Genomic DNA, 15,845 nt, shown 5'->3' on the forward strand with positions numbered 1-15,845 from the left:
GAAACTTCATTAGTGGGAGCATGATTAATTGTGTTATTTTTTTATCAGACTATTTCCTTATAATTAATTGCTTCAAATTAACATGTTAAATTGACAGCCATAATGAATATGGTATACTACTCTTATGGATTTCTTGCTTTACAGACCAGAATAATTGGATTTTTTCTTATATTACACCTTTTACAATTCCCCCTACAGACTTTCTCACCCCTTCTCTGTCTATTTTCTCTCACCTGGACTTAAACAATAACGTCGTATGTAAAAGTCCGCTTTACTTTTGCAAAGCCCTGCTAGCATGCTGCCAATGTGCTGTGACCACTGTATGCAAAGTGTGGTATTAGTCACAGGCCGGCTGGCCATGACAGGCCTGCAGTGTGAGGGAGATTAATGCCGGCCAGGGCCACTTTATTATCCGTAGACTCTTCTTTCTTGCTCTCTGACTCCGTCTCGCCATTGCACCTTGCCATTAATTGTATGTGCCCTCCCTCCCGCTCTAGAGTGACGGCAAAAGCACCTGTCCCTAGCTTTGACAATCCCCACCATACCACACTCAACTTGTATGGATGCACTCACACACACCTGCCCTACTGCCGACGGCTGCAGAGAAAATAACATTTGTGGTCAATCTCTTCTCTAAGGCACTGCATGCCAGGAGACATACAGGAAGTAAATGCAGCTGTCCTCATTTCCTCTGTACTAGATGTGGTCTCTGGCCCCATTTTAGTTGCATAGAGGAATCAAATAACTTCCAGAAGTTTTTTTTTTTTTTTCACCCTGTGTGGAGTTTGATTTCTTAATGCATATACTTTACAGCAGAGATTGGTATTATTAAATGAGTAATTATTTAATGAGAAAATAGGACTTTATTTTATACTGTAGCTAATTAGAAAAGTCAGATAAAGGCAAAAACCAAAAACAAATTTAAGCTATATTGCTACTATTGTTTTCTTTATTTATTTTTGCAATCACTCACATGCAACAGTTGAATGTTTATGATATATCTTCAGAATGCATGCAAAATTGCGTTAAAAATACATTTTGGCAAACAGACAAATTTTCCTGAAATGTTAACTACATTAAAAATAAAATAAATTAAATTAAATTAAAAATGTATTTTTAAGAATTTATTTACACATTTTTTAAATGTATGCCTCCCCAAAAATATAAAAAGAAATTATTTCAATAAAGAAACTGAATACACACTCACCAATCATTGAATGTATTCAAGTATTTGTATATATGAATAGATGCAAGTTTAATTAATTAATAGGTGAGGCCCAAAAAAAAAAAAACATCATTGACTTGTAAAACTAGCATGTAAATATTCTGCTAGTCCTATATGTGCAGAATCTATACATGGCTGAGTTTTGTTGCTGAAGTCAGATGGATGCAGACTCTGCACAGATATCAAACTTTTATAACAGTGAGCATCACCTCCAGCCTGAGCAGCATGTGTATTCTTCCCAGAGATGAAGAGATGGGTGGTTCTGTCAAGCATATGCCCCTGTTTATTTCCATAGGGCATTTAGCAGAACACACCTCTCTATGGGAATCTATCACATACTGCAAAACGAGTCCTCCAAGAGGTCCTACTACGAGTTTATATCAACTTCCCAGCTGACAGCGCACCGCCATTAACAATTAATTATCCGGGACAGGCACTAACAGGCTGGCTATACACAAGCCCTCTGGGAGAGAGACAACCCAGATGTCACAACGGACCGCCATGTATAATCCAGCGTTTCACTGTATTCACTCACCCCCTCCCTAGGGACACTCACAAATCGCCAACCAAAACACTTGTGCGCTTTAGGTTTGGTCCAAAAGGCAGAGTCCTCTTTACGAGTGAAGAGTTTGTGAAAATGAGAAAGAGAGAGGGAGGGTTTGAGGGTATAAAGATCAGCCAGTGTAACATCCTTCAAAACCTGACATTAAGTATTCAGATGCTACAAAAAAGCAAAGTGTTGGCAATTAAAATAATCAATCTTCCTGGCGACGGTGTACCCAACATCTGTTCAATAAGTCCCCCGCTCTTGGTCTACCGGGAACAGAGAGGGTAAAAGGGAGGAGAGAAGGTCCACTTTTAGCTGTCCTTCAGTGATGAAAACCCCTCCACCTCTAACACACACACTCGCAGCGTGGCCGGTCCGTGCGGGCCTGATGTCAGATGGTTCTGCTGTGTTGTTTCCTTTGTTATAAATAACAACAGGCCACCTGGACTTCCTCCACACACCGGTTTACCGACAATTCGATATAGGAGGGGAGACGGGAGGGGGGCACTAATGATCCCGCAGGCTATGGGCCTCACCGGCACCCCACCCTCCACCCCGCTCCCTCTCTCTCCTCATCCCGGGCTAATGGGACGGAGGGGATTCAGGGTAGGAGTGATGAATGACAGAGACGGATGGCTCGGGACAAAGCATGTGCTGACAAGCAGTGAATACGGGGCAACGTTGCAGAAAGGTCAACGCCAGGGAGAGAGAGGAAAAGGGAAAAAGTGAGCCTCGCGTGACTTTCAAAGTTTTCTCTATCGGCTCTCGTTCGAAAATGTGTGCGTCTGTTTGTGTCTGCGAGTGTTTGTTTGAGCGCAGGATGAAAGCGGGACAGAAGCCTGTAGTCTGTGCACTGACCTGATCTACTTTAACCATGTTGAGACTGACATTCATTACATTTGAGGTCATCGGAAGCCCAGCGCTGTATGTGCAAAAAAATTATGGTAATTTTGAAGTAATTTTTCCCTTTTTATTCATTCTTCATTATATACAGTATATGGCCAGTTTCACAGACAAGGCTTAAGCCTAGTCCCGGACATTTGAAATACATTTGAGCTGTCTTAACTGAAAGCAACTTGCACTGTCAGTGCCATTGTTTTGTCTCAAGATGCTCACCAGTATTTTTTTTCTAAGGCACATTTATAAAAGCTTCTTAAATATTCTCATTTAACTAAGGCCTAATCCTGGCTTAATCTAAACCCTGTCTGTGAAATCAGGCCATAAATTAATAAAAGAATCCTGAAAAAAAAGTACCATTGTTTCCACAAAAAAAATATGAAGTAGCACAACTGTTTTCAACCTTGATAAGAAGAAATATTTCTTAACCACTAAATCAGCATATTAGAATCATTTCTGAAGGATCATGTGACACTGAAGACTAGAGTCATGATGCTGAAAATTAAGCTGTCACCACGGGTGAAATTACATTTTAAAATATGATAAAATAGAAGCATTTCAAATTTTAATAATATTACTGCTTCTACTGTATTTCTGCATCAATCAAAATGAGTATTGGTGAGCACAAGTGACAAAACCATAAATATATATATATATATATATATATATATATATATATATATATATATATATATATATATATATATATATATATATATATATATATATATATATATATATATATTACAGACCCTCAACTTAAAGTATCATCCTCATACTTCAATGTTAAGTTCATTAAAATGCCCAAACAGACCATGAGAGTTAATATAAGTGGGCTAGAATCAAAACACAATGGCATACCATATCATTGCTGTATTAATTATGTTTTCAGGATGTGTGGATTGTGGATTGATGCGTTCACATGGGTAACGCTTGGCCTCAAAACAAACCCCTTGGCACAATAGCTCTGATCTACTTTTGAACCAGTGCCAGAGGCCTATTTTTTGGGGGTGCATGTATGAGCATGTTCTGATAGTTCCAGGTTAAAGGAGGCACTCAGTGAAAGAAAGAGAGAGAGAGAGAGAGAGAGAGAGAGAGAGAGAGAGAGAGAGAGAGAGAGAGAAAGAAGCTCTCTCAGCTGCAGTGCCCACAAAAGGAAGATCGGTGACTGCTGCTGCTCAAAGCACAAAGAAAGCGTTCAATTATGATGTGTCTGCATCTGCTGGAACATCCAGGCGTGAGCGTCTAGTTGCCGTCCCACAGGATCAAACCTGGCAGATCTGCCCAGATCCAGGCGTAGGTAGCCAGAGCTGATTTAGCTGCGTGTGTGTTGTGTACATAGGTGTGCCGTGTACGTGCACGCTACATGCTCACATCACACCAGGGACGCTTGTACGCTGCCACGATCTTTCCACTGCCAGTGACCCCCATGCACAGGTCCCCATGGCTCCCCTTTTCAGCACGCTGTTTCTAATCCAAAACAAATGATCTCAGGAAAGTACAGGGCGACATGGGGGGGGGGGGGGGATGGTGCGAGAAGGGAAGAGACAAATAAAGGGAGAAAAAAATCGAGAGCATTATCACCTTGGCCAAGCATCAGGAGCTTACAAAAAAAGAGAGAGAGAGGAAGAAAAGAAGGTCTATGGGCAAATTCATCTTCTCCCCTGCTACAATCAATCTCTGGCCAAAAGAAATACACAATAACTAGGCAGGAAGAGGCCAAGATTTATGGGCCTGAGACATCTCCACTGACCAGCAACCACCTCACCCCATTCTGCTGCTCTCTCTCCCTCTCTCTCCCCCCCCCCCCCCTCTCTCTCTCTCTCTCTCTCTCTCTCTCTCTCTCTCTCTCTCTCTCTCTCTCTCTCTCTCTCTCTCTCTCTCTCTCTCTCTCTCTCTCCCTCTCTCTCTCTCTCTCTCTCTCTCTCTCTCTCTCTCCCTCTCCCCCTCTCTCTCTCTCTCTCTCTCTCTCTCTCTCCAGCCTTTCCTCTCCTCTCCTCCCCTCCATCTACCCCCCAACACTTACAATGATGTACTGTCTCCGCCGACTGTTTTACAAGTACATTAGCTTTATTTAATGAGATCAGCAAGTCATTTAACAGATGCATATGGAGCACGAGGCGAGAGACGCCCACTTACTCAAGGGCTCTTTATGTTGTAAAGTACATTTTGGATCTGATGTTCTGATGCATGAAAATGTGAATGTGACCCTTCTGCGAAGGGTTGAGGAGAAAAGAGGATGTTTTGTATACGATTGTGAGATTTATGGTATGTTTGGCCTGATATGTGCTCAGGAGAAACCCTCACGTGGAGGACGTGTAACTCACCGCTCTGAAAGTACAACATATTAGAAGAGACCAGGTTTGAATGCATGTTTAAATGTGGGGCCTTTTTAGAGGCCTAAACTTTGCTAGGCATCAGTACAATTTAAATCACTCTTTATTCATATCTACTTGTTTATTAACATGTGTGGTGACTGTCTACGTATGGATCCATGTCTTTGAAATGGATGTCAATATATCAGCGAATTTGGGCCAACTCCATTGTCAGGTGCTCTTTGTTACATATGCTCTGTGATTTTCATTAAAATATCCATAAAAAATAATTCATAAATGTAATTAAATCCTCCTGACACAGACAAGGGCTGATAATTACACCATTTAAACAAATGAAAATGACAAAAATGATGTGATCTTACATAAGATTAATTAGGATTTTTCTAGTTTCTATTATATGTGTCTTTCACATACTATGTCTTTGTAAGGTGGTAAAACGTAATGACAGAGTTGCATTTTTCATAGGGTTGTCAATTTAAAGTAGTGTGATTAACTATGAACAAAATAATTTGATAAAAGTGAACATAATTAATCATGCCCCTTAAATTCCATAATATGCAAGTAACACCTTAATGTTTTTGCCATGTGCGCAGCAAAACTACATTTCCAGAGATCAGGCAGAACAGAATGAGTAAGAACTTTGTATTTTCGTTTGGAGGTGTTTCTCAGACTAATTGGATTGATATTTACTTATATATTTCTTTCTTTTTTATTGATTTTTAATCAATTACCAGTTTTATATTTCCATTGCACACTAATTATTAAATATCACCCATTTATGAACATAAACAACAATTCAAGTTTGGGTTTGTTAAGTCTCACCAAGGTTGCATTCAAAAATGCAAGGTTGCATTTTTTTTAATTTGCAGCCATTACTCTAGTCGTCAGTGTCACATGATCCTTCAGAAATCATTCAAGTAACATGTTGAAATTAATAATTTTGTGGAAAACGTGATACTTTTTAAGGGTTCTTCAATTAACTGAAAGTTCAAAAGAACAGAATTTTTTCTTAAAATAGAAATCCTTTGTAACGTTACAAATGCTAAATAAAAGTGTTAATTTAGCATTAAGGACCCAAAACTTTTGACCTGTATATAATATGTACAATATATATAATACTTGTGTTCAATTTAGTTTTAATCATTTGAAAAAGCATTATAAACAATAGTGTTAAATCCTGAAATGTCACGTTCTGTTTTAAAATCATTAACACTCATCTTCAGTGATGACTTGGTCAGCTATCCTAATTATTTTTCATTAGTATCTGATGTTTAAACTGTCTTGCTGCATCTGTGTATGTACTATGGAGCACTTTAAAGAGCTATCAAGTCATCCTGACAGCAAATAAAAACATACAGCAGAGTAATACAAACAACAGGATAAACCAAGGCCCTCATTGCCTATGTGTATGTGAGTAAGTGTGTATATTTCCTAAAGCCCACGAGATCAGGAGAGAACAGCTCCTCCACACAGAGGTAAAAATTCATTTCTTGAGAGCTATATATCAAGCGGTATTTGTTTAATGAGTGCTCCTGTGGAAAGATGTATAGAACATGTCAGGCGTCCACTTGCAGTGCGTTCTGGGATACAGATAACATCACAGAATGTGACCGCTCACTCTGTCTCAACACCCCACCCGCTTTATCTCCCTCTTCCCCGGCCCATTATAAATGAGAGGCTATGGGAGAACAAGGAACACAAATAATGGAGGAGGGGGAAAAGCCTCACCAGCACTCCGCAACCTCACCAAAACAAACAAACAAAAGAATCATCAATGCCGGACCCGGATGGACATTTCATTAAAGCACTTCAACGGTGCCAACGCAATGTGCTGTAAGACATGTCGTGACGTGTGAACTGGGTGAAAAATGAGCCCTGTTTGTGGTCATCCTTTACCGGTTAAATCTCCTGGACTCGTGTTGTGGTGAACCTGCTGTTTGGCATGCTTAACTAACCTGTGCTCTCATCTGGCAGGTCTTTGCACCTTTTAAGTTATGGAAATGAGATGCAAGAGGCGGACATGGGGGTAATTAATTGTAACTCGAAGGATAATGTTGGCCTGTCAGGGACGTTTGTACGTTGTGTAACATTTTTTAAGGGGAATGTGCTCAAACTGAGAAGATCTGCTGGCGTTCCATCTTAATTGCTGTGCAGCCGGAATGCTGAAACGCTTTCTGCTTTTCTTCAGCACCCCTCCTTCTCTGTTCCCTCCTCTCCTTCCTGTCATAGTATTTATTGTGTTTGTAAACATCTCATACACAGGAATTATCAATGGGCAAAGCATTGACTGGGACATTGTGGGTGTGTTTTGGATGTAAACAAATTTGATACTCTGCATGTATGTGTACTGGTTCATGTACTGGATATGGATACACAAACATATCAGAAACCTGTTTTTTTACGGGTTTTGTTTTCCATTTTTTACACATTTTTTGTTTCAGATTATTTCTAAATTTATATTATTATTATTTAGATTGTTTTATTTTGGATTTATTTCAGATCCTGACTACAAAATATCAGATCAACAGATATAGAATAATTACTAAATATAATTAAATAGAATAATATAATTAAATAGAATACAATAACTCGAAAATACAAAATATTATACAAAAATATTTGGTATTATATATTTGTTTATGTTTCTCTTTTTGCGCACCCCAAGTATTTGAGGGGGAAAGTCTAATACAAATACGATCACCTTTGTTACATGCAGCCACAAAAAATGAATAAATAATCATACTAATAATTGATTATATATATTTTTTTTTTGTTTAAGTTACTTTTACTTTTTTGGTTGTTTATCAGCATCATTGATTTTAAGAAAAACATATGCTGCTTCAATAATGATTATTCTAAAGTTAGTTTCTGTTAATTTATTCATCAAATAAATTCTCACTCTGATTGTGTTTTTATCATTACCATAATTAATCTTTAATTTTGAAATTGCTTTTAATTTTTGTTTTCCTCTAAATATTTATCATTTAATATTTGTTTCCACCCTAATATGTAATAACGATTTTTGCCAGTTGCACTTTGATAATGCCACAATTCAAAACTGCAAATGCTTTTATTAATTAATCACAATTTAATGTATTTAAAAATGTTAATAGTTTAGAGAGAGAGAGTTTACTATTAAACTAAAAGGTGAAGTTTGCAGGTTAAATAACCTCGATCCAAACAGAATGACTGTCCTCAATCGTCATTGTTTAGGAACATGTTTTTATAAAAAATTTCCAGTTGTGTTTGTTTAGGGTAGTTGCACAGATACTCCACCTTTAATTTTTGAATTCTATGAAAACTATAAATATATAGATATTGGTACAGCATAAAACATATGTGGAGGAAAGTCAAGTCTACTCACACTATCCTTAATACTCCGACTCCTCTTAATAAGCTTAGCTGAGTCTGAAAGAAAAGAGAATAATGACGCTGGTGTTGATGGAAGTTGCCTCGTGGGAGACCAGATCCCGAACCCCCTCTGTGACACATCATGCCAAGAACGTGTTCGCACCAGCGACACCTCGTCCCCCTAAACCAGGGTGTGAAAATCCATCTGGATATGTAAATAAAGGAGGTGTGCGAGCGAGGACATGACAGCGCCACCGCACCTGTACAGTGCTGTACACGGGAGCTTAAAAGCTTATTCAGGTCTCTGGTCCAACTCAATCTCCTCAAATCAACTTCAGAGCTTTCAAAAGGCTCTCTATGCTGAGGCACAACATGTCTGTGACCTGTGCGACAGTGCGAGGAGGGGAGAGAGGGGTAAATGAGAAAAAAAAAGCAAGCAAAATTGCCTCCATGACAAAGCCAAAAAAGAGGGAAAAAGACATTTTCGGCAGCAGTGCAAGGGGTCCGTGAGTCTTATGACTGGCTTTAGAGAGTTGAGCAATGGTTTCACAGTAGAACAGCCTAGGAGTGGGAATCTACTACAGGAGATTATGGCTATTATTTGTCTTAATTTACTCTCTGCTCTTAAATGTTAGGCTCTGTACTCCCTGCAGGATAAAGACGTCCCCTGTAGGTTGGACCTCCTACATGTGCAATGGGTTTTTATTGACTGTGAGAGAGAGTTGATCCGTGTGGGCCGTGGAAGGGAGGGGTAGCCCCTGGGTCTCGGCGATCCAAACGGATGTCACACAGCAAGAGAAGACTCTAATAACGGCACTCTCGGGACCCTTCTGGGCCTGGTGGACCGACACATGTGCACACACATACATAGCCCGCCTCATATTCCCTCTCTAATGTCTCCTTGCCTGCTAGCCATAAACACTCACTGTCCTAACCTTCTGCAAAGCCCCCAAAATACCTCCATTCTCTCACGGAAATGTCTAGCTGTGACAGATTCCAATGGCTAACGGCCCTACGGAGACCAACCTTAGCTTAATTAAAATAATGTAGCTTCTTCATCCTATTATCCTCAAGACTTTCTCTCCTACTGTTTTATTCTTCCGTCACAAGGGCTCAATTGTCCACCAGGATCCTAAGTGACTCAACAGGATCCAAAAAACCATTGCTCTGAGACAGCGTACACCTCTCAGCGTGAGGCCTGGCGCCCAGAAGGCAACGTTTAGACCATCTGTCAGTCAAGCCGCCAAGTCTCTCTCTGTCTTCGTGATGACAGTGGACGAGCTGAACGGCCTCTCCTTCTTGTCAGAGTGCCAGTGCTCATTGAGTCATCTTCACCCTGCGCCATGTCAACGGGCCCCTTTGTTACACGCCAACCTTTTGACTGGGGCTAATGCAAACTAGTGGAAGTGCATAGTGACATGACGCAAGGTGATGGAGGAGAGAAGAGCCCTGGCTGCGCCCAGCATGGGGTTTGAGGAGAGTTAAAGGTGTCGAAGAATGGCTTGTCTTTGTATGCAGGGCACCTGTGGGCAGTGTTGCGCCCGAACGCGTTCATTGAACGATAGTTCATGAACTCGTTCATATTTTGGGCGAACGTGAACTGAATGTACTGTATTACTGCCCGATGAACGTTACTGTGAACTCGTTCATTCTGGTGTCTGTGAACGGCAGCACTCTCAATTTAACCTCGTTCAATAGGGTGCCAGATTTCTATAGAGCCTTCCAGGCGAAAACCTGGCTAAACACACCGTAAACAGGCCTTAATCTGTAGCAGAAAAAACACCCAATCTGGCAACACCAGCAACCAGAAATCAAAACAAAAAGCAACAAGGCGTCGTATGATAATTTAAACAAGTTTTATGACAAGGTCGGTGAGGATGGGAAAAATTACATTTCTGTGCAAACTTTGCCCGCCGATAAAATAATTGCTGTCTGTGGTTCTATATGGGCTGTGGCAATAATTTTGGATCAATTATGAATCTTGCAGCAACATATGGAAAAACTGAACTATGAACTAGTTAAAAATTATTTGAACTGAACTGAACTAGTTCATTTTAAAATGTGTGAACTCAACTTTGAACTAGCTCATGTAGAAAGTGAACTTTCCCAACACTGTCAAACATCTGATTGGTTGATTGGAATGTTGTTCCAGGATCAACAAAGATGTTGATCCACTAACATGCTGTGCTTAGTGAAATCACATTCACTGTGACTGCTGGATCAAACCTGGGGCCTGTTGTATAAACTGCTAAGACTAGTCTTATAAGTTAGTCATCCATTTGTTATCTTTAAGACTGTTCATATCTTTTTCAAGTCAGATACATAAAAACATAGATTGATCTAATTTGATACCAAAAAGTATTTTTATGCAACTGGCCTCTGCTCTTCTCTACCCAACCTTCGCCAACCAAGGAGGACTTTTTTTTTTACCCCTTTTTTAATGTTTTACTAATAAATACCTTAACATAAATGGGCTCTCCAAAGGGTAAAATATTGATTCTTCAATTAATCACGTTCATTAAATAATAGGGAGAAAATGTCTTTCTATTGAGCTGCACTACAGCATATACAGCACAACCATAGTCTGAATCATGAATAACTAAAACAGTTAAGTTGATCATTTAAATGAATCATTCAAAAGACTCACAAATTCAGCTACTGTTGTGTTCGTTACTTTTTGAATCTTTAAATTAATTAACTACTGAATCTTTGAGAGTGATTACTGAATCAACATCAGGTCACATTACTTTATGTGATGGAATATTTTAATAAAAAAACATTAGGTGCATTGATACATATGGTACATACATGAGTGCATAATTCACATAAACATTGTGCAATGTTTGATTTATACCTATACGGATTTCTATTTTACTTAAAATAAATCCCTCTCAGGGGGTCATAATATAATTTGTTGGATTAATCACGATCTTTAAATATTAGCAAGAAAACATGTCTTTTTACTGAGCTGTACTACAGTGCCAATGTGTACCAAGTTTCATGAATAAATGAATCGGATCATTATGAGCTGGTCATTTTAATAAATCATTCAAAAGACCCACAAATTTAGTTAATGTTGAGGTAGTAACTGTTTGAATCTTAAAATGCATTAATTGAATCTATGAGATCAGGTTACATTACATTCAGTTATGGATTTTTGATTGATAGTATACATACTGTACAGTACACTGTAAAAATATCCTATTAAATGTCTGGTTTAAAAAGACTGTCAGCTAAGGTTGCCAGAAATTCATTGAAAGAAAAAATCTGGTTTTACAGGATGGCATATTTGTGTTTTATAACTTATAACTTATAAACCATATATTTCATTAACTAATAAAATCTTAATATACCTACTTGAACTCCAAAAATCAGATTTTAACTTAAATTGTAATAATAACCACCATAATTATACAGGTGGTAAAATGGACAGACATATGATGAATCAAGGCTTGTTGTAAGTGGCCAGTCAATAAAAAAAAAAAGGCCAGTATGCAGATGCAGTCTGGATTTCTCCCAGCAATGACAATCCCTGCTTTAAATCGTTAAAATCATTCACGCACCACTCTTCAAATCCAAACAGTGCCATCATGTCTTCCTCATGGGCTGTGAAACAGACCAGGGACATGTTAAAATTCACATTAAAGACTGCAGAAACTGAGAGCACCTCATATCTCAGCTCTTTTTACGATTGTCATATAATGACAGTCACACCCGACTAGTGTTGTGGAAGTACAGGAGCACAGGACCAGCCCCTGTGGTCATATAAATCTCAGGGGGAAACGAACAGTGGCACGGTTCTACCAGCATTACTTACACGTGTCATAGCTGTCCACACATGGCCCACATGTCATACCATGACAAAAAAACGGGGAGGGGGTGGAGGATTCCAGAACGTTCTACAGGAACTCCACATTTACCATATCACAAGACTGCAAATATCTCTTGAACGCCGAGTCTCTGGGGCACAATTATTTGTAAGGGAATACAGTTCAGACTTGCTCTGTTCCCTTTGGATTTTATGATAACACAGCCATAAATGTGATCCAGATAGCGTAGAACACAGTAAGGTAAAGTCCTTATACAGCAAAAGAGTCGTGTTTTGAAAATAGCCTCAAAGAACGGCATTACATTTATTTTATAGCATTTTCATTAAATTTAATGGTTCGTGAAAAAATGAGTTATGATCATTTGGCCGTTTATTGCTGGCTAAAATCCAGACTCACAGCAGAGGGTCATGGAAAGGTCAAAGGGTCGTGTTCTCTACAGAATGACAATAATCAGTATGACCTGACAAATTGATTTTGCATCCTGCGCAGTAGCAAAGTGTGCATTAGCGAGCCTGCTAGCTTTTCTGCTGTGAGTAAATGGACAATAAAGCATAAAACAACACGCAATAGCTCTTCGGCATAATTAGCTGCTACTATATGAGCATTCGGGAGGTGGTGGGGCTTGGGTGGAGGGGGCAGGCAGCACTTAACACCGGGGCTGTGAGGGTGTTATGCCGTTCAGGGAACCTCATTCACTCCCCTTACAGTTCCCTCGTTACAGTGCCATGGCCAGCAGTGGGCAGCCGCTACGTTTGGCGTGCCAATGGTCACACATCAGCGCGTTATCTCATCTCATCTAACACAGAGAGATGATGGCCGTCACCTCAGTAACTAATCCCCCACCCCCACGAACACACATCCGCACGGATGAGTGCTGCCTAGTAACAACAGCGGACCGGGTCCAGGCTTGTTTCAACAGCCAGGGCTAGACTAATAGATTTCCTCCTGTATTTATACCCTACATCACTCTTGCTTCCCGGGCCCTCAGCACAGGTAGCTGTTTTATATGAAATGAACAATCTTTATAGACGTGCCCGAGCCATAACAAGGCTGATTTTCAGCACCGGCCCCAGTGTATAAGTCCTGCTGAATTGTCAGGCTTTGCGCTCGACAAATCAAGCCTAACTTATGATGTTTTCTGTGTAATTTTTATTCCCGTTTGACTGGCCAACTACCCGGTAGTAATAGAATGTTGGGAAAAGGCCAATGGGGGAATGTTTGCGCTCTGGGTGATTGATCGACGGCCACCTCGCTTTTCATTTATATCTCTATGGCTCCTTCGGTTGCGAATCGGTTAAGTTTAGGAAAAATGAATCCGAAAAAAAGCACGGCAGAAGAGAAATGGCCCCAGATTACAGCAAGGCACAATCGTAGATCTAAGCCAGGCCCTGGTGTCAGGGTGCGTGGATTGTTTGCGAGCATTAAGTTATCTAAATGAAAATCAATACTATGTGTGCCAGCGTTTTACAACGGAGAAGTGCCCCGAGTCCATGCGGAGGGGTGGGGAGGAAAAGGGGAGGATGAATCAAGGAAAAGAGGAAGGAAGCTCTGGGGCCCTGTGGGTCTCAGATTGGAGTCAAGTGCTATGTCCCAATTCGCCTACTTATACTACACCCTAAAAGTATGTACACTTTTTATGAAGAAAAAGTACATACTTTTGAGTGTGTAGCAAAAGAGAAGACAAGCTTTGGGGCATACTATCCTTTCATACAATTGCGTCTTTAATGGTTGCTCTCTGTCGCATCCTGTCCCCGTAAATTGACCTGTCAAAAATCTTGTCACAGTTACAATCCTCCATATTTCATTGACTTTCCCACCGTATCCGATGTAGTAGCACGTTGATCTGCAGTCGTGGGTCTTTCATTCGGAGACCCTCCTCAAATGAATGCATAATGATGCATTTAAAAGTTATATTGCCAAACGTATTTTTATTGTAGATGAAATGTAATTATATAAATAAATATTTTTTTATCAGGTTAAACTTTGATTATTAGTCACTCAAACCTTTATCTAAACCTCTCACAGTCGGTTGCACACATCTGCCATGTTTTTTTCGTTTTTTAACACTTTTTACTCGTGTTTGAAGTACTGAACAGAATCCTCCTCAAAACGCAATGGGTTGTGGTGGGCAATATTAGCCTTTAGAGTGTGCACGGATCCACACTTCGAAAATCGACCGGAAATTGTAGATCATCCGTGGACACTTTTCAACATACTATGCTTTGGGAAAAACTTATTCTAATCTCACATTATACTTTGGATGGATAGTATTAGGGGTGTAAATCGGACAGTTCATCAGGATACGCATTTGCAACCATTTTTTAAGAATGTGCGAGTTAGAATTTGATGTGGTCGCATTTGTGCGAGTGTATGCACTCAGTTAAATTTGTGCATGCTCAACAGAGCGCCGTTGTATCCGTAACTGCTGCAGTCCGTAAATTTTTGTGTTCAAAATTAACAAATTTTATGAATGAACGAGTACATCATGAATCCATTTTCCAAACCATGTTTTTGTCTTATCCTGAATCACTACGGTACGCCTATAATAAGTGTTTATATTCGGACTATTTTAGACCAGGGTCGGCTCGGCTCCGCTGCAGAGTAGCCCAGTACCCGCGTGACTCGTCATAGACATTAACAGAGAGAAGTAGCTCCGGCTACAACGTTCTTCCGCAAGACACATGCAGTTCTGTTTATTAACCGCTAGAGAGCAAACGTACACGCACATTGCACACTGATGATGAAACGCGCCAATAGACTACATTATGCAGAGAGCGTTCTATATGCAGTTTATAATCAGAATATAGTCACTTAAAAAGTCAGACCCATAGACTGTAAAAAAAAAAGATGGACGATGCCCCTTCGCTCTCTTCCAATGGTGAGAAGTGAAGCCGCCAGTGTCCCGATATGGCGCAATTGCGATCTCGGGATCAGACCTGCGCTGTAGTGAGCAGGAAGTAAATAAATCAACGCCCTGCCCTCACTCTCGTCAAATGCACTCTCCCAGTCCCTGCACTTTTTTTTAAGTGGCCTATGTCTGTTCCGTTCCTCCGTTCTGCTCCAATTTTGATGTCTGTTGATTGCAGTACAACAAGAGGCTTGTTAAACAAAGGAAATACAATCTCCTAAGTCCTCCGAAGATCCCGAAGTCCGTTGGTGCTTCAGTGACTACTTCGCTCAGAGAACCTGTCAATCATGACGTCACAGCACCGTTTTTATAGCATCAAATAACTAACTAAAAACAAACACTTGGAATTACATCAGTGTGATGAAAACTACAGTAAATGAGAGAAACGGAAATCTTCGGAAAAAAGATATGTGAAGTGTAATTTAATTGTTTAGTAGGTCTCACATCCCATTGAATAACATGGGGAGGCGGGCCTATACTAGGACCAGTCACCGGGGGGTGATCGAGACGCTTTGGCAGACCTAGCATTAATTTAGTTATTCAAATGTAAGACGACATAAAAAAAGAAGTGTTCCTCAGCAAAATTCGATCATCATTCACACTTTCGTTTGAAAACAAAGCGTCAACGCACTGTAAAAATTAAAGATTTAGTGTGTACTTGAGTTAGATTTAACAAAACAAGAGTTTTCACAAGTGTGCCGAAATCAGTGAGCTTGCGCTGCGCTGCACTAACTGACAGTGAATATTTGAT

Source organism: Siphateles boraxobius, unplaced genomic scaffold (assembly GCF_051911475.1).
Source record: "Siphateles boraxobius isolate OS27281-9 unplaced genomic scaffold, OSU_SipBor_1 130, whole genome shotgun sequence".
NCBI classification, from domain to species: domain Eukaryota; kingdom Metazoa; phylum Chordata; class Actinopteri; order Cypriniformes; family Leuciscidae; genus Siphateles; species Siphateles boraxobius.